This window comes from Dermacentor silvarum, chromosome 5 (genome assembly GCF_013339745.2).
Source record: "Dermacentor silvarum isolate Dsil-2018 chromosome 5, BIME_Dsil_1.4, whole genome shotgun sequence".
Classification (NCBI taxonomy): Eukaryota; Metazoa; Arthropoda; class Arachnida; order Ixodida; family Ixodidae; genus Dermacentor; species Dermacentor silvarum.
Window position 1 is genome coordinate 29,851,538 of NC_051158.1, and position 23,270 is coordinate 29,874,807.

The following is a 23,270-nucleotide window of genomic DNA, read 5'->3' on the forward strand; positions in this document are numbered from 1 at the left end:
AAAGTTCTCGAAACTCGCTAAGTTCACTCGTTGCCTCGTTTAGAAATACGATGTACTCCATCTTTAGCGATAAGAAAAAAAAAATAAAAAGGAACTATAGGCCAGATCAGACAACAAAATTGATGACGCCACGGCTAGTTGGCGCGGGAACGCCAGGGAGCCGTCGCCACCTGCGTTTAAGTTCATCGTATTTTCATTGTTATACTAAGCCTCCTCTCACCGTAACAGTAGTGTTTTTTTGTGTGTTTTTTATAGAGGCGTAGTTTATACTACTGCGACTCAACTTATTTTTATGGTTTAGTCTTTTTTCCTTGAAATGGTCATTTCAAAGCCAGCGACCTCGACTGCTTCCGCATCCCAGGAGCCAGTAACATCGAGTGGAATGAACGCGTCGAAAACACCTGGCGCGACAGAGGGGAGGGGAGCGTTGCACTCGACACGGACGAAGCGGTTGCTACATCGAGCCCAGAGACACGACGCTTTAATCTGCTATCTGTGCTGCTGGCATGCAGTGCTGGATAAAGGAGGCGGCTGTGCGTGGGTGGCTATAGAGAGCAGACAGTTTTAGCCAGGCAGAATTACCGCCACAGACAGAAACAAAAGCACTACACTAAGCGGTACGCTTATCCTCCCGCTTGAAAAAAAAATGTATATTGTATAATATAAAAAAATAGTAGTGGGGCTATTTTGGTGGCACAGATTTCAGTTGACCTCTATCTTCCGTTTCTCGTTTTTTTTTTTTTTTGGTAGTATCACTGAAATTTTCTCTTCGCCGCTTTTTCCGTCATATTGCGGGCAAGAAAATCGTTACATAATTCAGTCCCTTGTGGGAGTTACTCACCCCTTCTGACAGCAGATAACATTAGACCAATCGCGCTAACCTCAAACTTGGTGAAATTGATTGAAAGAATACCGTATGCCCATATCGATAAATCTGTACAGAACAAACACTTGCTTAGTCCCTGCAAAGTTGGATTCAGACCATCATGTTCAGATTTCAGGGTGTACGAAAGAGTCAAATGTTGCGATGTGGCTTAACAGAACGTACAGGATACATCCTAGATAATCAAACAACACGGAAAACTCCAAGACAAGACATTGCGCGCTAGGAGAAGGCAACAAGACGACCCGTACCACGCGACACAAAGATTAATGCTACCAGTATACAGTATATGTTCTGGCCGGGTGAGCAGCTGTTGATCAGTCAGAAATTAAGATTAATTAATACGGTAGAGAAATTACCAAACGTAATTTCGATTGCAGTATTCATGACAAAAATCTTCATTTTTACCCTCTATAGGAACCAATTCTATTAAAAATCACGACACAATACGCCTTTCAGCGTAAACAGAAAAAAGTAACTTATCTTAGATGAAAGCATATTCGTAGTTTCTGTTTGAAGAAATTTTGTCAAAACAGACATTTCCGGTTTTCTTCCTTTATTTTTTTTTCCAGTTCTTTACAGTAACAATTGCACGCCGGACTATTATCGTATTACCTTCTGTCGAATATGGAAACACAAGCATTCGCGCAAGCATCCGTTTGCACGAATGCGCGTTTAATGCACGTTTACGCGTGCGCGTTTAACAAAGCTGCTTTCTCGAGTTCTGCAATCAGGGGACGTGAATCTGTTCAAGCAGTAAAACCTGCCGGCTTTTTCTTCGCTTTCTTCAGTGCAAATTGTACGCGGTAGATTTGTTAGAAATAATGTTATAGGGAAATCTTTTCAGTCATGAGCGAGTCTCTGCGGTAATACAGCTCGGCTTCACGCCTGACGTGTACCCGTATTTAAAGTTCTATAGTCCTTATATTCTCATTATATTGACTTTTCGTTACAAACTTATTTCATTTTATTGCTAGTAGTAGCATATTATCGTGCGCTTTGAAAAAAAAAACTTATCTAAAATTGAAAGAAAGAAACAGGCTGACAACTGTCACTGCACGGAACACAACGTTTCGCTATTCTTTACTAAGCAGGGTATAGGGAATAATTGAAGATAACAACAGGGCGAGTTAAGGGAAAAGATAGAACAAAATGGCAGATCACAAAGACTAAAGTACCTAAAACAACGACGAAGAATTGAGTGCTGCTGTAGGAATGGAAAGTAAATCACAGGAGATCGCACTAATTAGGAAACAAAAACCAAGAAAGGTTTCATCACTCGCAAAAGAAGAGCGCTCTACAGACGGCAAGCCATTTACGAAATTTTTTCGACAGGGCAACTGGATACCCAAGGACCAATAACTTCACAATATCGAGTTGAGACAGTCTCCAGATTCTTCTCTAGCCGATTTAAAATTCACGCGCTGCTTCTCCGACTTGAATTTCCGAGAATAGAAAGTGTGCAACTCTCTATTGACGAAACTCACTGAGTCACCGAGTTTTACCCTATCTGCTCCACGACTTTCTGACAGGCTTTTTTTTTTTAGAAACTCTATTGCAAATGACAAACGTACGAGGCGGTCAGTCAGGAAGTTCTGTGTGAGTAGTGTGGCGACATTGCAGTAATAAGCAACATACTTTTTTTATTGTGTTTCCAAATTTGTGTGGTAACGGTAACCTAAGCCGCGATCTCGATTTCAGAAGTTTAACGCTATAGCCCCTACGCTACCGTGATGGATGTTCCCCTGACATTTTCAATATTGTCTCCGAGTTTTCCTTAAAAAAGGAGACCTTAATCGCGTAATGCCCGAACAGAGTTACGCATAAAGAAAAAGTAGAACGACTTGTGGACCTTCATTTCTGGCAGCGGAGCGTACATTTGACCCATAACAACAACAAAATTTTATTTGCGGTATAACTTAATTACCACACTAAACCATTATTTAGTAGTTGGTTTGCTGAGCTCTCCCTAATTGAAAACTCGCTCCAGCGTATCTAAAACAGTTAGTACACGTGATGGTTAAGTTATTGATGATTTTTTTTTGTTTAAATGACATTGTTAGCTAAACCAGCAGCAGCAACTCCGAGTAGGTAGACGAAGTAATCATTTTATGTACTAATGCGCGCGTCTTACCGAGGGTATATTTGATTATCGTTGATTTTGTATAGCGATCTGGGCATCGCGTTGTGTCGAGTTAACTTTGCATCACTGCGAGCCGGCCTAGTTGGAATCGATCCATCGCGAACTTTTGCGCTAAAGAAAAGGGGACAAAGAAATCTCTGATACCGAGCGCTCGTGCTTGTGTATCTTTCTTTGACCCTGTTTGTTTAGCGCAAAAATTCACGATAACTTTTTGTTACGCTTATTTCTCTAATTATAATTATGTACCGAAATGTGCTGTAAGCGGCTGCGTGAACGGGCAGGTGGGGCCAGTCGACTGGTGCGCATGCAGCCGTTTCTTCTTACCGTTTTCCTCGTCCCAATTAGTGCAATCTCTGTACATTTCTCGCGCGAGATAAAATTTAAAAACAAAAGGCCAAATAAAATAAATCTCCTCGCCTTTCACACCATGAGAACTGCCTTTACTCACAATGAGCAAAGCGACGAAGATTCAACTTCGTGCGGTCGGTCGCCACGTTGACGGTGCATCCTGGATTTCTCAACGTGGTTTCGCGGTATTCCACGCGAACTTCGCGATCGCTCTTCGTCGTCTGCGACGACACGACGGCTTGGGCTCCGTTAAACGCCTCTCGCGAGGTGTTCACGAAGCACACGCATTGGTTAAAGTGGATCTGGCTCACTTTGATTCAAACAGGTCCAGCATGTGACTCATCTTTTTCTTTTATTCGAAACAGCTTTTCTGAGTCGACGTTCCAATCACAAATTGACCCACTTGGATTAGAAATTTTTTTTAATAAAAGGCATACCTAGTTGCAAGAATTACTCACAGGAGACCCTGACCATGAGAAGGAAACGTGCAGAAGAATAAAATTGCGTCGGAGTGCGTATGGCAGGCATTACCAAATCCTGACTGGGAGCTTACCACTGTCGTTGAAAAGTGCACAATCATTGCATCCTACCGGTGCTAACATATGGGGCAGAAACTTGCAGGTTAACAAAGAAGCTCGAGAACAAGTTAAGGACCGCACAAAGAGCGATGGAATGAAAAATGTTAGGCCTAACGTTAAGAGACGGGAAGAGAGCGGTGTGGATCCGAGAGGAAACGGGGATAGCCGATATTCCAATTGACATTAAGAGAAAAACATGGACCTGGGCAGGCCATGTAATGCGTAGGATGGATAACCGGTGGACTATTAGACTCACAGAATGGGTACAAAGAGATGGGAAGCGCAGTCGAGGACGGCAGTAAACTAGGTGGGGTGATGAAGTTAGGAAATTTGCAGGCACACGTTGGAGTCAGCTAGCGGAAGGCAGGGGCAATTGGTGATCGCAGGGAGATGCCTTCGTCCTGCAGTGGACATAAATATAGGCTGATGATGATGATGATGATGATGATACCTAGGTGTGATTTAGGTTCGTCTCAAACTCAGCCCAGTTTCGGTTTCTGGTTTTGCCTCGTTTAGAGAAAAGGAAAAAAGAAAGAAAGGAACCGCTCATACGTGGACCTCGCCGGCACTTTGCCAGGAACGTGTGCCTGCCGGAGGCGAGCGAGCAGGCGTGCCTATGAATCTGGGGAATCAGCGCGGCTGGCAGCAACGCACATCTTTATAATGGTTACCCTATCGCAACACCTGCGGCTGCGGCTGCTGCTGATGCCGCGTCGCTCCTTCGAAAAGTCAACGTCCCCGCGCCGCCGTTCACGCCGAGTGCGCGTGCAAGGAGCGTGCTCAGCGCGTTCGCGCGGAGCTGCATCGAGTGTGCATTGTCATCGACGTAAGCGTTATAAAGGAGCCTATTTTTCACGCTTAAAGGGTGATGCCACCTAAAGGGACACTAAAGCGAAAAATTATTTGAGCTGTGTCAGTAACTGATAAGACGTCTTTACTGGAAAAAAAACGAATAAAAAGAAGGAAAAATGAAGACCGGCGGAGTAAGCGTTATCGAGGCAAGCGTTACAAAGGCGCGTATTTTCACGCTTAAAAGGTGACACTCAAACGGACACTAAAAGAAATAAATTATTTCTTTTTTTGGTGTCCTGATGAAACATCTATTGAAAACTAAAGAAATCAAAACAAAAAATAATGTGAAAATACATGTCATCAACCTAAGCGTTACAAACGCACGTATTTTCGCATTTAACCCTTTCGGCCCTGGCGTCCTATAAAAAGGACACGAAGAGAAATTGTTCTAAATCGTGACAGAAATGGTTATCAAGTTCAAAAATAATTTCAGGTATTCTCCATACACATCCGCCAGCATAGGTGACAGTTTCATCATCCTTGTCTTCCTCACAAAGCCCTAGAGGTGAAATCAAAATGGCGGAAAGCAAGAGACACGGCTGCAGCAGTATCCGCGCCTTTTGATAATATTTTACTCAGTACCTATTGTCTCGGTAGCGATAATAATTTTGTGTGTTGTTTCTGATATGTTTAGGAGTGTTTTTATATCGGCAGGCTTTGCCTCTTACTTGCGCATTGCCCACGGCACACCGTGATCTGCGTGTCCTAAATATAGGACACCAGGGCTTAGTGGTTGTGAAGGTCCTGCATGAGTTGAATGTAGAGTGAGGGCGCTGTTGCTTGTGACAGCTTCTGATTTTTTCTGTTATTATTCCAGGGACGGTCAGTCAGCCTGGTCTGCTGTATTTAGTGGCAAGGGGACTCCTATAGTGAAATGTCTGTGTATTTATGACCCAAATATGTTGGATGCACTATAAGAAGTGTGCGTGTAGGAGGTTGAAGACGATGGTGATCAAAGGCACGTTATACAGTTTGCTTTTGCACTCTTGGGAAGTAGTAATTGCTGCAAAGTAGATGAAGAATTCGCTTTCTCTGGCAAAAATTCATCCAACAAAGTGACTATCAAGTAGATGGAGGCCATTCAAGTGCAAGGATGAAGGAAGTGTGCGTGTTTGAAGCAGAAGACGATGACAATGAAAACCAGGACACATGTCGGGAACTGAGGCGTCGCTGTTGAGCGCCAGAACAAGAGGGCCAGCGCACCAGGCTTTTAGAACAGGATAGCGCGTGCCGTGCTGGCGCATCGAGCACGCGCCTAACTATTTTCGTCGTCTTTCGCAGCCAGCACCAAGGCGCCGGCCGAGAGCGCCGATCTTAGCGTCCCCTCGTTGCGGCGTCGGTGGGCGCTACACACAGTTTGCTTTTGCAAGGTTGGAGAGTAGGAATTGCTGTGCAATAGAAGAATTGGCCATCTATGCGATGACGAAAATACATCCAAAAAATCGACTATCAAGTAGATAGAGGTCACTCAAGTGCAATGATTAACCGTGTATAACGAGCATGAAAAATGTTTTTGAGGCCTTTCACGCACAAGGACCACTGTGAAATTGCCATCCTGCAAGATTTTCTACGTTTATATGTGTGACATAGCTGAGAATAACATGCAACTTCCAAATACTTCGTATTCCTCTCCACAACCACTAAGCCCTGGTGTCCTATATATAGGACATGACGCCAAATCTTATACTGATGTGGTACTCCGCATATAATAAATATTTTTATGTTTCTTAGGCAGTATTAAATCAATACCAAACGATGAAAAAAAAATTCCACACGTTAAAAAAATTCAGGGCTGAAAGGGTTAACTGGTGACATTTAAAGGGACACAAAAGAGTAATTATTTGAGCTGCTTCAGTGAAGAACTGATTAGACGTTTGTTGAAAACTAATTGAGTAAATAGAAAAAAATAAGAACAAGATAATAAATGACAACGACGTAAGCGTTACAAAGGCGCGTACCTTCACGCTTAAAAAGTGACACTTACAGGGACACTAAACAGAGAAATTATTTGAGCTGTATGTTTGAGTAAGTGATGAAACGTCTTTATTGAAAACTAAATGAAAAGGAATTTAACCCGAGAATAAATGTAATCGACGTCAGCGTTACAAAGGCGCGTACCTTCACGCTTAAAAAGTGACACTTTACTTACTGGAACACTAAACAGAGAAATTATTTGAGCTGTATGTTTGAGTCGGTGATGAACAGTGGCGTAGCAAGAAATGTTGTTCGGGGGGGGGGGGGGGGGGCTCAGGTTGCAGCGCGGCCTCCTCCTTATAGAATTTGTCGAGGGATCAAATGCATGAATATTAACTACATTGCCAATTTCATTGTATATTAGGTGCTGCAAACGAATTATTGAACGCTATGCACTGTCCATTAAAATATGTATGTTTTCATAACAGAATATATTCGTATGCCCCAAAAATTGTGGCAGAAATAACTGATATCAATGCTTCCGTTTTTTTTGTCTAATTAATAAGTAAAGAAAGCATCACATGAACTTTAGAACTATTGACCCTTTTCGCGGAGCAGTTTGTTTTAGATAAACGAGATGGCGCTCACGGCGGCGCGCCATACCTCTCCTCAGCGACCGCGCACGAATACGAAACCATTACCGATTCTACCTTGCTTCTGTGCGATCAGCTGTCGGAAATGCAACTGAGTTTTCGCTAACGCACTGTGCTCCTATCCTGCTAGATTGAATAATGTGGATTGAACACGTGTGCAGTAGTTGGCTGCAAAAATAGTGACTGGCATGTTAAGGAATAGAATGAATCTGTGTGGCGAAGTTCGTGGACCGCTGCTGCAACTGTCCGAACGTGTTACCGGCACTTCGTGATGTACGGCTTTCCTAGAGGATACAGAAATTTGCTCATCCGCCAGCCTTGTATCGCTAACCTTCAAAGAAAGGGCTTAATCCCCAGAACGTCGGCAACAGTGAGTACCACTCGTTAAACAATGACAAAGGGAGTAGCGCCGCTTCCTGTCATAGTAAGTTTCGCGCACGTTATCTATACACATCTGTCCAAATGGCAGGAAAACTTACACCCACTCTATCGCCGACGTATCAAGAATAAGTGAATGGACGCACACTTGAATATATGCGCACTGTATACACACAGTAAATGACGGACTACACCTATGGCGCACCAATGGTCGAAGCTGAATGTTTCGTGACGGTCCACAAAAGTAAGCAAGTTACTAGCTGTAATATATATTTTCTACAAGGTATTACAATGTACAAAACAGCTACGTTTCAAGCCTTGTGCGCAGCAAGAACAAATCTATCGGATTCGGAACTAAGCACACCCGCGAGCGATTAGGCAGAAAATAATCAGATAGTGGCCGCACCGAGGAACTTCACTGAGTCAGAAACTGACAAGCCACTGCTTCAAAATATTTGCCGAATAAAGAACAAAGAGCAAAACACACCAATCCTGACTGAATTCATAATCGCAAATATTGGAATGCATATTTAGCCCCGCTTTTAGAATAAGCACCATATAAACTGCCTGCGCCGTTTGGACATAGCTCAATCAGCTCAATCAGCTCCGAAAGCGCTTTTGCATGTTCTCTGAAGCTGTGATCAAAGCTTCGTGTCGTCCACCTAGTCACCGTCTACGATATCTCCGAAAACAGACGTTTTCTAAGCCGCGCCGGCGATATACACTTTCATTGTAAACAAGGAGGCAACGGAGGCAGTTGAGGCAAGCAATGGACGCGTCACCACGTGATCAAATATGGCAGCGCCCACGGGATCGCAGCGAAAAGGGTCAATATCAGTTCGAAACCAGCAAAGCAGTGCATGCAGCTTACATGAAAAACGTAAAGGCCATGAAATGAATAAGTTGAGGACAAATATTTTGATGAATCTTTGTCATTCAAGAACCTTGATTACATTTTTCTACATATGCAACGGCCAGGAAGAAACCTCAATGACGCTATCCCTCGTTGCAATCGATTGCGCAGGAGCAGCTGTAATTCGTCGTGTATTGTAATTACACCGAGATAATACTCGCAGCAGTGAGTACAAATAAAAAGTGGGAGTTCTGCAAAGTATATATTAGAAATGCGAAGATAGAATGGAATATACAAATTCGAAGATACAACTCGCTAAAGGGCAAAAAAAGAGTCGCTGGAAACAAAGTTCACTGCTTGTATACACAAAACCTCGCAGTAAGATATTTAAAAATACGTATGAGTCTCCAATAAATCTACGTATTTAAGCAAACGTCAGTGTATATAATGCGTCCAATACGACAAATAAACATGTTGCTCAGTCACAGATAGTAAACTTTGAGCACAGAAAGACAGATGATCCTGGCAAGAACATAACTATGATCGCAGAAATCGTGATATGTACTTGGGCCATGCAGCGGTCGCGACAGTGCCATGTGAGTAGAATAATAGAGGAATAATGCATAAATCAGTACGAAAATGTGTAATTTAACTGCCTGCACAACGCCAACAATTATTCTGCACCCAAAATTAAAGGAGGGTATTCCTTCGTTTCAAAAAAGAAATAAAAGCAGGTAGCTGAAAAGGAAAGAAAAGGACAAACGAAGGTCACAGATGATGCGGCAAGTTGAACTACCCAATATCCGAGTGTTTTTGGCGAACGCCGCGTGGGCCGGGCTTTCAATGAGCAAGGTCGGTCAAAATTGGTTATTGGTATCCTCGTAATTTTTGTATTCGCGTAATAATTGTGATCATGATGTTAACTGCTAGAATAAACGGCGAAAATTTCTGCGGTTTTAAAAGCTAATGAGCGGTCATACGTTTTCAGAATTAAGAACTTATGGACCTGAAGAAACAGTGCTTTTACTTGCATTGATTTTTGCTGCTTCGCTATCTAAAGGACAAACTTCTCTCGGCGGGAAAGTTGAGCGAAGCGGTCACGTTGATGTCGACGTCTCTGTGGGTGTATAGAAGCGCCAGCCGAACCATGCGTTCCACAGACATTGTAGAGCGCAAGTAGTTTTTTAGTAAACTCTTGTTAAAAATATTCTCTCTGCGCTGGCAGTGGTCACTGGAAGTGTGACTAGAAGCTGCAGCAGTATTTACACATTTACATAGAACCTGCTGTCGCAGGGATAGATGGGCATCTATTCTGGTGCTAAAACCTAAAACACTCCCTTGATGTCGTTGGCATTCTTGTTTAGGTACCTTGCAGAAACAGTAGGCTGTTCGATTCCAGCGATGTCCGTCGTTTCGTCAGGAAGTATGGAGAAGCAACCTGCTTTTGAATCTAAGCTTGCTTTGATAATGTCACCACAAATTTCTAATTTGACAGTGCGGCATGCGAGATCTGCGGCACCAACGAAACTATTGACCACCTGCTGTGCCACTGCCCACGATATGCCCAAGAAAGACAACTTGCTAACGCGCTAAAAAAACTGGACAATCGGACGCTTTCCGTGCAGGTGCTGCTGGAACACCGCCCCCATCGCTCGTCGGCCCTTAAAGCGGTGAAGGCACTTTTGTGCTTTTTGAGGACGACGGGATTGTGTCAACGTCTGTGACTATTAGTGCACTAACACACGCGTCAGCGAACTAACCGCTCATTTCCCTTCTTTCCTTCCCTCCTCTCTCTCCCTGTCATCTTTGTGTTCCCTCTTCCAATTCCCCCGGTGTAGGGTAGCGAACCGGACGTTATCCTGGTTAACCTCCCTGCCTTCTGCTTTTCTCTTGCTTCCTTCCTTCCTTCTATAATTTGGTTTTGTGCGTCTGGGCTTAAATACGAGGCAATACTGGGGCAACTTTCCAAATGGTTCTTCAGATATGTATCTCCACAATCAGCTCGCATGCGAAGAAGCACTCTGAAAATGCCTGTATTTTCAGCAGGGGCATTGCGTAAATCCATAGGGCCCCTGTCCCTGTGGCCACGGAGAGCCAGACCTTGTCGCCCGCAAAAAAAAAAAAGAAAAAAAAAACCTCAATAATAGGCCGTTCAATTTCTTCTGTTTTCTCCTATTTTACTTTGCCTGCCCTGGTCCAGCTGATCAATCACATTGGGCACGCTTCCTGAAAATGTTTGGAGAATATTATCAGCTGCTAGCTGACAGTCACGCTGATATTTAGTATTTTCGTGTGTGTGGGAGATTGCGAGCGCGCGCTTCCATTTGTGGAACGGCTTGGACACGAGCGTTCCAGTGCGCGCATGTTGGCCCAAGTTTATAAGAACATTAACCTCATAAAGTTCTAGAATTGAAAATCTTTTAAAGCATGCCTTTGGAAATTTCAGCGCACCTTTCGCGTCAAAAGTTTATGAGAACTTTATACTCATAAAGTTTCGTAATTGAAATCCATGCGCTCCGTATATTCCGCGGCCGCTGCGAGATGCCGCAACGCGCCCGCTCGCTATCGAAAAGCCGTTGAAAGTTTGTGCTTGGATGGGGCTCCTTGCGTTACGTGACTCCAGGTGCAAGGGCGTTGTCACGAAATCCAGCCCGAGTTCGCAATGTGCGTGCCGAAATGTCTTTTCGAGCGTGAAAAGGACATTGTAGACAAAATCCACAATGATTGCCGGCGTCGGTGGTAGTTTTGGTCGGCGGTGCATGCCAGCAGGAAAAAATTTCGGGGAGGGCTGAAGCCCCGAAACTTAAAAAAATTTACTTTGACTTTCATTCTTTTGACAATCAACTCATTACCACAAAATTAACGTAGAAATTTAGAAACGTAGAAATAGCACACGAAAAATTAGGAGTCGCTTAGCTCGGCTATGCCAGTATATACGTAGCGTGAGCCAAGTCGGCGGCCCACGAGCCGTGCCATCGTTCCTGCAGCTATACACTTAATTATACACTTAATGACAGCTACACACTTAATAGCAGCTATACAGTTAATTATAGTCGGATGGCACTAAAAATTAAGTCGAAAGTTACGTATTAAAGCACTTACACTGGTGTAAAAGCAGGGTACACACAATAAACAGCTTTACATACTACAAGAGAGAGACAAATTGTGCATAGAAAGGCAGGGCGGTTAACCAGAGGTAGTTCCGGTTGGCTACCCTGCACGGTTAAGATAAGATATATATAACATAAGATAAGATATATAGAAATATAAGACAGCGCCTTGTGAGACGGCTGCGGCGAGCTTATGCGCGTGTCGCTTTTACGTTCGATAAAAGCTGTTTCCATGCTTAACTTTCTTGTAACGTCCTTCTTAAAGCCAAAATATACATTTGCTTTCTTCGAACTTGAACCCCCCCCCCCCCCCCCCCGCCACCCATGCCCATGTCTTCCTATACCATCTAGTGTGCAGTTTTTTTTTTTTTCTGTCTTATAATTGTTGTTCTTTCTTGCCATGGTCTCTCTTCAGATTTAAGTTCCCCATCGCCTAGTTTTTGTTCCTTCTATACACACACCCAAAAAAAAGGGGTCAGTCTTGATGTGAGTAGCGGCAGAATGCTGGGGGAAAAAAATCAAGAAGAAAAGGCTTTATGGACGTTATGGATGTCGACAGCGTCTACATCGGTTGATTGTTTATCGATAGAGCTTACGCTGCGTTCAGACGCAAGCAAATGCTCGAAGTCAAAACTATATATTTTTTTCGAAGCTTTCTTTTGCACAAGTTCAACAGCCCGAATCGGCAAAAGTATATCGAAACCCACAACGTCACATCGACCGCATGGGCGCCGCGTTTCGATCGCAATGTTCAAGAAGTAAAAAACATCGGCTAGCAGTTTCTCCGCTAATACTTGAACATTTCTTTTTTTCAGCGAAGAAGTAGAAATAGATTTCCGGAGGAATTTTCTCGAGATGTGTCTAAACTAAACTAACTTACCGTTTTTGTTTTCCTGGGCGTTTAAAACGACCACTAAAATGTCATTTCCGACTTGTCATTTTTCTTTTTTCGTTAAATGGAGGTCCATATCATCTCAGCCTTAAAAACAATACTGGCTTTGTCAGCGCGCCCTAAATAGTTTACTAAAATACTGGTTTCTACATACAACCAGTTTCATTATCGGTATTTAATAAACGGACACTTCATTACGTCACGATACTAAGGCTCGCTGTAACTCATTGAATTACCAAAAAAAAAGAAGCGTTCACATGTTAAGTTTGATTGGTAAACGCCAACGAAATGGCATTACAGCTTCGTAGAGCTTCCACCGCCCAACTGTTGAGATTTCTCTTTCACAATAACCAGTCCCTTGACGCTTTTGCCGGAATTCCGCGGAGAACAAATGTGCAGACAACTTGTTCCTTTAATTGACAGTGCATAGATGCTCTACAGATTATCGAGTCTAGAAGTCGATCGTTCTGGTAAAAAAATGTCAACAGAAGTTCGACGGCATTTCTAATGCCATTTGCGACGTTCACAAACGACATTTCATTAAGGGCCCCAAGAAACTGTTTCCTAACGCCGGAGCAGCATACGTGTTAACATGTTACACTTGTTGGTAACACGCATCATATAACTTCCGACGCCCTAGCTAACAGAGACTGCTTCTGCAAGCCTTTACTCCCGAGCTAATCCCACCTTTTTTTTTTTTTTTGACCGACAAACAATAACCGAAACGTAAGAACCAACACGGATATTACAGTTATTTGAAACAACCGTAAGGCTGTTGGTACGTGAAAACTAGCACCTTTGCAAAAACTTACGAACCGCGTCACGCGTACGGACATAAATGACACTATGCGTGTGATACACAGACGCCAAATAACTTATCCAACGCGCACGCGCTGTGACGCGGGCAAAAAAGAAAGAAATCACACGGCATTCATACAAATTTCCCATCTCCGGTATTAGTTTCGACAGCTCAATAGGTGATCGAACGGGCGCAACCGAGCTTGCCATAACCCTTTCAACCAACCAACGTGGATGACGCCAAGCCGATGTAATAAAAAATTGTCGACGCCATCGGCGTTTTGCCCGCGTTAGCTCAAAATGCGTGCGGCGTTGGTGACTGTTGCTGGAGCCTCTGATATAAATAGGCACTTGGTGCCGCAGCTAAACGTCGCCTCCCTTCCCTCCCCCTCCCCCACGGCCTCTCACGCGTCTCAAGAAGGCGCGTTTGCTCTACATATATGGTGATTGTAAAGGAGAAAATGTCACAGTTTCGCCCTAAGGGCGAAGCAATGAATGCGATAGCAACACAGCAATGTCATACGAAGTAAGGTGAGCGGCTTTGGTAGCAACAACACGCAGAACTGTTGTCGACGCCATCGGCGTTTTGCCCGCGTTAGCTCAAAATGCGTGCGGCGTTGGTGACTGTTGCTGGAGCCTCTGATATAAATAGGCACTTGGTGCCGCAGCTAAACGTCGCCTCCCTTCCCTCCCCCTCCCCCACGGCCTCTCGCGCGTCCGAAGAAGGCGCGTTTGCTCTACATATATGGTGATTGTAAAGGAATTTAGAAATCCGCCTCCATTCCAACCTATCCAAGTGGATGTAAAGCCAAGCTGTCGCCGACGTTGCGCAACCACCACCACCGTGCGTAACACGCGCACGCACGTCTGCGCATAGAGTTTCTCACTATAACACCTAGAGGGTAAACTGGCGCCACCGTCTATGCGAGTTTCTTAAAAAAGCGCCGTGCCCTCGTGGGAATGGCGGGATATGTGTCTACGAGGGCTTGTGTTGGCTGGTGTTGAACGAGGCTTCGTCTAAAATGTGGATATGGCTACACAAATGATGCGTTCTTAAAGTAAAATCTACCATAAAAGGCTTTCATTCACCCATATTACATTTCTCAATAAAGTTTACCCACCTACAATGCAGAATCAAGCGAAGAGAAGCAAGAACAGACGACAAGGTTATCGCTCGCTTTGGAACAACTGCCCTCTAACTTAAGCGGCCAGGTGATACTCTTAACGTTTCATATAATTGTACATCCAATAGTAAGTCCTCAAAATCGTTTCTTACGTGCTGTTTTAGCAGGAAATGAATCATTGTGACAAACGGAACGGTGCCAGCCAGGCGCGTCTTCAAGGCAGTTCTGGCTCTCCGAGAACGATGCCAATCCGAAGTCACGATATACCGGCATTCCCATGGATACCACGGCGCAGCAGCGCCAGTTTTCTCTCAAAGTAATACAGTGAGAAACTCTATGCGTCTGCGGAAGCGCAGCATGCACGCTCACTCTTCGGGCCCTCCGTCAAGCGCAAGTGCATTACTAAATTAAATTAACGGTTAAGCGTAAACTGCGCCAGCAAACGCGTAAAGTACGACTCACACACGAGCTGCAGACGTGATAGCTTCGGACTGTTATTCGAACACACGAGAATCACACAAACATGTTACGCGTAAACTGAAAAAAGTTGTCGCAGTTTCACCCGAAAGGCGAAGCATCAATTGCGATAGCAACTTAGTAGAGAGCTATACGGAGTAAGGATAGTAGTTTTATCCGCTGTACAAACTTGGACATGCAGCAGCACCGGCAACACACAGCACTGTTGTCGACGCCGTCGGCGTTTTGCCCGCGTTCGCACGAAATGTCATGCGGAACCTCACGGCGACGGCGACGCCGATGGCAGAAATCTGCTTTTGAGTGTCCATATAATTGCTATCGCAATAAAACAAAGCCCTTGCCCAGCTGCCGTTTGTTTTTCGGTGAGCACCGCCGCGGAAAATCTCCGACCAACTGGAGGCTAACGGCTTCGCTGCAAAAGCGTTAAACTAAGAGGACGCATAAACAAGCTCAAACACTGGTATCTCACGTCTTTCGCAAGCCTTAGTAGTAACTGGTTGTTTATTTCATAGAGCAACGAAACGAATTGCTGCCAACCACAGTGCAACTGTCTAGCTTGCGCTGCTGAAACATAAACGGCGGCCAGCAGGGGAAGGTGGAAGTGTGGGATCAATCGACGAAAAGAAGTAACAGCGGAGAGCATAAAGAAATTGGGCGAGACTGTGTGCAGTTATCCGTACAAGCAGCTACTACGTCATCATTTCAACCGTATTTCAATGACCGAACCACGTCGCTTCGGTCATTGTTTGTTCCAGATCTCCGCACGTCGTCAGGCATTTCTTTCTACCGCGACAAAGAAAATCCTTATTAAGCCCCCCCCCCCCCCCCGCCCCCTCAAAAAAATGAAATCATTTGCGCATTTTAAAGTATTGCTACAGACGTTTTATGTCGTATATCTGTTCCCGTATTGATCACCGCCTCCATCCGAGCATAAGGTTAAACACTAAATCTTAAATGAAGTTCTGACCCATTTTTTTACGAGCCAAAACCACGGTCCGATTGTGGGGCACGCCTTAGGGGGAGGGGGCTCCAAATTAATTTTGATCACGTGGTGTTTTTGAACACGCGCCCCAATGCACTGTACAATGCGAGCGTTTTTACTTGTGTTTTTTTTTTATTCCACCTCCACCGAAGTATTAAAGTTGTCCCACGGACATTTGCTCGAACTCCTTCTACTCAAGGATATTTAGCATTAGCATTCGCCACAACCATGGCCAGATAACTTGTCTGACCATACTTAATCTTTACAAAAAATATCTCTAGTATTCTACGAGTGAAAATATGTAGTACAAATATTGCGTTGTACATGGATAGCTACTCTTTGAACGTTGCACCCACGAGGCTGCTCAGAGTACTTAAACGAACAAAGAAACAAACAAACAAATAAATATCTCTGGAATGTCTACAATCAGAACATGGGAGTTACGGCAATGAACGAGAACAGCCGGCAGAACGACTCAGCCATACCCGCATACAAGAAACAGACGACGACGAGCAGCTGCGTCAGTCGGGGCTCGCATTTCAAAACAATGCCTGAAAAACGTTGGCCACTGCGTTTTTCCTGCTTTTGCTAAGTCGGTATTCACAAACCAAAGCGACGAGCCCAGAAAAAGAAAGAAAAGAAGAAAAATTTGTTAGTCTTAAATCCCCGAGGCCTTGAGAAGAAAGACCGTGCTCGGTTATCGCACGTCAATGTCCGGTAAAATATTATTACACTTTTTTTTAATTACGCAGGTCCCACGGATTGTGGAAATCGATGTTATGCGAAACATTTTGCAAGTAACTGCCTAACCCAGCATCGTCGTTTGCAGTTGCCCAAAGCGTCACCAGGTGGACCAACGTGTTCATGACGGCCGCAGCAAGACGACAGTGGCACGATTACCTACCCTGACCATTCGATGCGAGCTTTGACGCGCGTATGCAAAGAGAAACACCAATCGTTAGGTCATAAGCGACTACGACCGTGCTAAAACGCCGAATGTAATTCACTCTCCGGCAATACAACTAAATTCTTATAGCCTGATTTTTTTTTTTTTTTTTTGCCTGCAGAAGAACACTCGAATTGCAGTTAGAAATACTTCTATGCTAGGTAAGAATTTCCAAAATTACTTTCACACCATTTGCTACGCCCGGGTGAGGTTTTACTTTTTTTTCCCCTTGGGTTGCCACGCGGTATAACGTCCTAATGGATTTAAGTATAAGCATGCAGGCCAGTTTCTTAAAGATACCGCAACGTATACAATGCGTTGTCCATAATCCATCTTGCACAGTCTCCTACTTGATTACTGGTGAAAATTTCACACCTCTAGATTTGTATACACATTCGCTCGTACAGTGCGAGACGCTAGATTAATTTCCACCGCATGGGCTTCCTTAATGTGCACCTACACCAGAGCACACGATAGTTCGTGCATTTCGCCCCCCCCCCCCCCCCCCTGAAATGCGGGTCCGCCAACACCGGTATTCAAACCCTGGAGCTCAGCAGCACAACACCATAGCCCCCGAGCTATAACGCGGCGGATTGCAAACACCCGGTAAGTCGTCACCCGCTTAATTGAGCGACGTTGCATAGATGGCTATAGCCCAACTGAACTCTCTGAACGCGTCTCCTAATGAGCGCACAGTCATGCACGAACTTGCCTGCGTATTTCTTAAGAGGAGGCTTTCTTAGCTCGGGGTCCCAACTCCGATCCATCCATTCAGATACACGCAAAACGCAGAAATGCTCTCATGAGACGACCGATTTGAATTAAATTTGTTTCATTCGAGAGAGAGACACAATTAAAATTTTAGCAACTGCGGGAAGCAGAACTTTTATTTAGCAGCCCATACTTTTTTTTTATAAAAATTGCCGAAAATCGGTAAGTTTCAAGACAAAATGATAATTGAAAGCGCCCGCACGAAGTTCACGTATCAGTAAGCTATGCACCAAAAACAGATATCGCTAGTTCTCTAAACTCTACGTCTGTTAGCGCATCTGAAGGCAGACGAATTTGATACACGTGTCTATAGAGCTTATGTGAAAAGGTCACAATCCTTACATGTGTATTGCAAAAGTCCATACTTGGAAGCAGTGTCTATTACATACATATTGTTCACTATTTATTATTTATTAACGAGTTACTGGGGGAAACGTTCGAACTTCATTGCAATATCTCACACCTTACTTTTCTCGACCTGCGATACGTGCACTGAAATTGACATCACTGTGTGTGTAGAGTTCTTCTCTCAATTTCTCAATTTTCGACATTTTATTTTTTTAAATTGACCCGAATAACAAATTTGCTTCCCGCAGTCGATAGCTTCTAGCTTTTTTTTTTTTTTTTTTTTCCTGTGAAGTGCTACGAACCTCGTCAAAATTTATGTAGTGGTCGCAGAGAAAAACAATTTCTCAGTTCCTACGTATTTAGAAAGTAACTCCCGCGAGCCGAAGCTGCTTCTTAATTCACATCGTCGAGCAACTGATCGAGCGCTAAATGTCACGTTATATATAGACATACGCTTCTATCATACGGCCGCTGACAGAGAACAAGCTCTTTATTGTAGTGCAAAGAAATCTACTGGCCTATACGCAAGCGCATAAATGGTATTCTGCATAGCGAAGGGGATCGGGGAGAGAAAAGCCCTAGGAGAAGGAAGGCTTGAAAAAGAAAACAAAACAAAAACGGCAAGGAAATATAAGGTCACGGTACGTACAGGGGAGACAAAGGTTATGACACTGGTGTAAATAGGCAAGAGATTGTCACTTAAGTTAACGTCCTGAAGGGACGAAAAAAAAAAAACATGTTAAGCTTGACGTTGCTTTGAAAGACAGCTCGTATCCAAAAAGCAAGCGACTCTCTTACGGAAACAAACGTGCAGGCCGGCGACTCATGCAGCATCTGTCGTAATCGCAACATGCAAATCGTGTTCGAAAAATACAGCCGCGCGTTGTTTTCGAAAAGGTCGGGCCCCGAGTTCAACTTTATCCGCGTCTCTGACGCAGCAAGAACCACGGAGAAGTGACACGTTGGCAACGACAACATTGACCCCTTATATCTGCGCGTCCCGGCATGTGGCGATGCATAACCTATATCATCTAATAAATGTCGGACACCGGATAGCGCGCTCGCAACGAACACTTCAACGATAAGCGGAACCTTAAGCGGAACTACGACTTTTTCTATTCAGATACGCCGGAAAGTCAAACTGCTCCCCGTTAGAGAACCGTTGATCCAATTTGAATTAAGTTTGTCTTAATATTTCGAACAAGTCTACGTTTACCGGAAGAAGTAGGCGAAGTGATAAGCAGTGGTCGAACAAACACGTCCCCTGTTAGACCAGTGCTAGACCACTTCTACTTATTATCATTATCATACCCTCAGGGCCCAATGGGCAATACAGAGGGAGTGGGTACATGGTTTACAATAAGAACATCATTTACTTAACCCTGTAAAGCCGAAGCACAGTTCCACATCAAGTTAAATTAGACCGGCTTATTAAACTTGATTTCTTTCCACGAAGAGCAAATTCGTACAAAAAAAATGAAAATGTTATTCGAGTAGCAAAACGTTATAAGTTTGGTTACTCGCTTTCTGAACAATCCACGGCTGATACTCTGCTCCCGACGTATCACGAACGCCTCCCAAGAATGTGATTAAAGTTTCCCGTGCCGAAATCACAACACTGAGGCATCATACTGAGCGCAGCATAAATTATACGTCAATCATTACCGGTTTCAAAGGTAACACAAAAGGCGTTGCAGCGGCGGCTGTCTTCTGCAGACAGATCGAGCCCCACAGATTACCCCATCGATGCGGGTGACTTGTAATTCGGCTTATTTCGCAAACCGGCGCCTTTGTTCCCCAGATTTCCCATCTATATATATAGCTGCGGTTTCGGCACGGCTCGCCAACGACGTGACGTAGTACCTACCATTACGTCATCTATGACTTAGAGTGGCATTCATGAATGCGCATGTACTGTATTCCTTTCCGAGAGGAATTGCGGAAATGTAACCAGCTTTGACGTTTGCGGGTGCGAAGAGACGATTTCGCATCTACTTCGCGAGTTTCCTTTCTCGAGTGGGCAAAGAATAGCGCTCTGTAACGCATCCGCCTGACACATTTGACAGCACTCGTCCCCGTCGTTCAAGCACGACGGCCTCCGGGCCGTGGTTCTCAACCGACGTAGGCCGGTGTGGCTTTAAAAGCACTGAATCCGCTTCTCGAAAGCATCGCGAATGCGTAACCGGAGGGGAGTGGGGGAGGGGTCTCTGACTGTGATCGTCGAATGTGACGTTTTTGCCGAGGAAATGGAATTGCGAGCAGAGGTACCACGTCGAAGAGGACAGTGCAACGCGAGATGTAGCGGTATAACCTCCTAAGACCCCTGGTACAATGCATTGCGCATTGCCTTCAACTTTTTTTTTCTTAAAAGTTCACTTCGGAAGTGATTACGCAACATGTCCATTCTGGGTATGAAGTACGGCGCATGTGTAACTGTAAAGAAGTGGTTCAGTCGTATTCTTATCGTCCGCTTTCGAGATATTTTGACACTCAATTGATCTAGACGTCTGTGTCGTCCCAGACGGCCGAAAGCAACCTTGAGGTGTGTTTCGAAATCACTAAGATTGCGAGAAAAAAAAAAAAAAAACCGGACGCGACAGCAACATGGCAATGCACTACACGTATAGTTGCACCTTCCATCTCTGAGTTTGAGAAATGAAATGCAGTTTTTCCCACAGCAAACACGAGGAGATGGTATTAGTACCACGCACATGGAGACGCAGCTTTTGGCATCTAGCGGTTGTATTAAAATTTTAAAAATTATTTCTCAAGTTCACAACATAACAATAGACAATAAAAACCACCTTGAAGAGTGATTATGTCCCATAGTTGTGTTCTGGTCTCAGGAGGATAAGGTGAACGATCATTCGCCCGTATCATTCCTGCGTCGGTGGCCTCACGGCAATCCTAACGATGTGCGCATGCGCAAGCGATGACACTTGCACGTGCTCTCTCGGGCGCACGTGCTCTCGTGCACACTTCCTCTCGCGCACACGTACGAGATGAGTGACGTCACGGCCGTGCTATACTCATCTCAAATAGCTGCCGCGAGAGAAGTGTGCGCGCGATATGGCGCTCGATTCATCACCGTATAGAAAATGATAAGAGCGTGTATACCGTACGATGTGTTTATGTTAATGATCTCGTGCACAGTGTTAGACGAGTACGAGCGTGGCAATGCGCTATGCAGTTGTGGTTGCCCGACTTGCTATGGACAACACTTTATTGGAAAGTGTCGCTAACCTCAGAGAAGTGTATGATGTCCAGTAGGAGAAGTCGGGTTGATCGCCTCTTTTGAAGCGAAGCCTTACAGACCCACAAGTGTAGGCGGTGGTGGTGTCACACGGAAAAGTGGGCCGATCCTGGTGATAGTGAAGAAAGGGTCCAAGCTCAATGGCACATACCAGGGAGAAAAAAGAGAGAAAGAGAAAAGAAAGATAGAAAAGAAAGAGAAAAATAGAGAGAGCGAGAACGAACGAAAGGAAATCACCACGAAGGTCACATGACAAGCTTCGCTTACCCCCCTTTTGTCGACAGGGGAAGAAAGGACTGGTGATTTTCTGAATGAACTTGCAAACTCGAGGAGCTTCCTAGTACTATCCAACCAAAGCTACTGGATTTGTATCTCTCTGGTTGATGTGCGTTTGTAGTGTTTGTTCTGTTGTGTTGTACCAAGCCGGCAATGATATATTTTGTTTAAACCGTTCACAGATGTATGACAGTCTGAGAAACTGATTCATCAAAGGCTTGGACCCGCGCAGGTGGTCGAGGTGACTCCCGGTGGAGCACCGCGTTATTGATACGGCCGTTTAAGACAAGTTTATATCGACAAAACATTCTTGAAAATACATGTGTCGGCTTAAAGTACAAGAAAGGATTCAAATACTAATGTGAATGGTACATATAATCAACAGGGCGCACTTTGAGGAAAACAAACAAAAAAAAAGAACACACCAGGGTGACACAAGTCTGGCAATTGATCTGACCTGCCAGAAAGTAAGGTGTTAGTACGATAAAAGCTACGCAGTTATGCGCCCATTACGGAGCTTTATAAATCGTGTCGACCATTTCCGCAGGACCTAGCTGGTCTTCATTTAGAATAAACAAGTCTACGCACGCCTGTTCATACATGTGTTGGCGTGAGCGGAGTAGTACCGGGTACATAGTTCGCTTTGGATGCCCCTGTAGTGCCGCCGATCCTCGTTGGCGCCACAACACAAATGCACCTATATTCACCACAAGATAACATCGAAGAGAATTCGCGGTTGTGTTCTTGACTGTATTCGTACAGTGGAACATTCGCCACAGCAAGAACCGCAAAGTTTTTGACACTGGACAGTCAAACAAGGCTTTTTTTTTTGTCTATACTGAGGGCAGCGGTTATAGGGAGTTATTCCCCACGCTGCCGTGCGGATCCGCGTAGGCAAAGCGCGCCAACCTCGTCTCCAGCCGAAGTCGCGCACCTCTGCGGGCACGGACGACGAGGTCAGACTGCGCCAGTTCACGCTCTTTCACCTCTTCGTGCGTCAAGTGTTCCCACGGCTACACATTCGCACACCTCCGTTGCCAGGATATTCCCTCTACAGCCAAAGTTGTGACGGTGAGACGACGCGCTCGGCTTTCACCGCCGCCGTCGTACAAGGTTCCAGCTGACCGCCAACGTGGAGCCGGTTAAACGCGACGTGAGAAACGACATTTACGGATTACTGGCTGCAAGAGAACCGTGCAAATAAGTTTAGACTATTCCACTAATGTTACGAAAGGTAGCTTTTATTTTATAATCAACGATAATCATGTTTCAAAGCGAAAATTTGGCACTATGGTTGTTCTTAGACTGAAATTTGACGCCGCGCAAGCCAGCTTTCGCCGCACGTAAGCGGCTGCGAAACTCGGCTTGAAAATGCTTACGCTGCAGAAGAAGCGAATGTCGCCTAATCGTTAGGGCAACGGGCTGCTTCGCTGGGCGACCTAGGTACGATCGCCAGTGTCGGACAGGTAATTCTTTCATTCGCTTCAAAAGCCAACAGCACCTTATCTTAGAACGGTAAATTCTGCTTTTTACTCCCCTTTGAGGGAAAGGAGCCCACTAAGTTGGCAGAGGGAGTGAGTAGTAAAGCTTCGCTCTTCTTGTAGACTTCCGTGGTATAGTGCGTCTCGACGCGGTCAGGCGCATCGCGCTCTTCTTACTTTTCTGCAAGAATCTAACTTAGGTTCACGCTT

General features: G+C 44.7%; 1 protein-coding gene across 1 annotated transcript in view; it reads right to left on the reverse strand.

The window, feature by feature from the left end:
• Positions 1–23,270, reverse strand: part of LOC119454032 (receptor-type guanylate cyclase Gyc76C-like) — a 325,333-nt gene that overhangs the window by 296,281 nt on the left and 5,782 nt on the right.